The 276-nt window shown below is 70.7% G+C and overlaps 1 protein-coding gene across 1 annotated transcript in view; it reads right to left on the bottom strand.

Moving 5' to 3' along the window:
* Window positions 1-276, bottom strand: part of ZNF697 (zinc finger protein 697) — a 14,726-nt gene that overhangs the window by 14,118 nt on the left and 332 nt on the right.

The raw sequence follows: 276 nt of genomic DNA, 5'->3' as shown, positions 1-276 counted from the left end.
GGGGCGGCTGTTTGCACCGGAGCGGGCTGCGGTGCCACCTTCTGGCCCGGGTGGGCGCCGTCGGGGCGGGAGGTGCCGGCGCCAGGGCTGGGAGCCAGTGCCGGGTGGGCACGGATCTGCGCAGCTCCCTCCCCTTTGACTCCAGTGACTGCGAGGTACACCCGGTGACCCATTTCAAGGGTGAGGAACACTGAGGCCCAGCAAAGCTGAGCTGCAAGCGGTGCGGCTCCCGAGGACTCAAGCCAGCGCCCCCGGGCTTCACGGCCTCGCGTTTGC

The sequence above is a fragment of the Tupaia chinensis genome, unplaced genomic scaffold (assembly GCF_000334495.1).
Source record: "Tupaia chinensis unplaced genomic scaffold, TupChi_1.0 Scaffold144247_1, whole genome shotgun sequence".
In the NCBI taxonomy this organism is placed as follows: Eukaryota; Metazoa; Chordata; class Mammalia; order Scandentia; family Tupaiidae; genus Tupaia; species Tupaia belangeri.
Note: the sequence above shows the minus strand (reverse complement) of the source record. Positions and strands in the feature narration are given on the sequence as shown.